General features: G+C 32.2%; 1 protein-coding gene across 1 annotated transcript in view; it reads left to right on the forward strand.

Annotated features, from left to right (window-relative positions):
- The window catches only part of LOC119590786 (growth hormone secretagogue receptor type 1-like), a gene marked incomplete at its 5' end in the record, with an annotated part of 18512 nt that overhangs the window by 15273 nt on the left and 2972 nt on the right, over positions 1-267 (forward strand).

The raw sequence follows: 267 nt of genomic DNA on the forward strand, positions 1-267 counted from the left end.
CATTATCTTCCTCTATTTATTAAAATAAATTTCCATAAAATCTGGTGCTTATGAATATGCAGTGCAAGGAAGAGAGTAAAAAGTGTAGGCGTCCTAGGCATTATGTAGGTGGTTACTTTCAGAAAAATATTTATGCTGACATGATGCTGTTGGAAGTCCGAGCAAAAATTTGAAACTCGAAAAATATGGTTAATGAAATGGTCTAATATCGCTTCTCTTATTTTTGTGCACATTTTGAAAATTCTTTATGAATGCGATTCTTGAAAG

The sequence above is a fragment of the Penaeus monodon genome, chromosome 27 (assembly GCF_015228065.2).
Source record: "Penaeus monodon isolate SGIC_2016 chromosome 27, NSTDA_Pmon_1, whole genome shotgun sequence".
NCBI lineage: Eukaryota > Metazoa > Arthropoda > Malacostraca > Decapoda > Penaeidae > Penaeus > Penaeus monodon.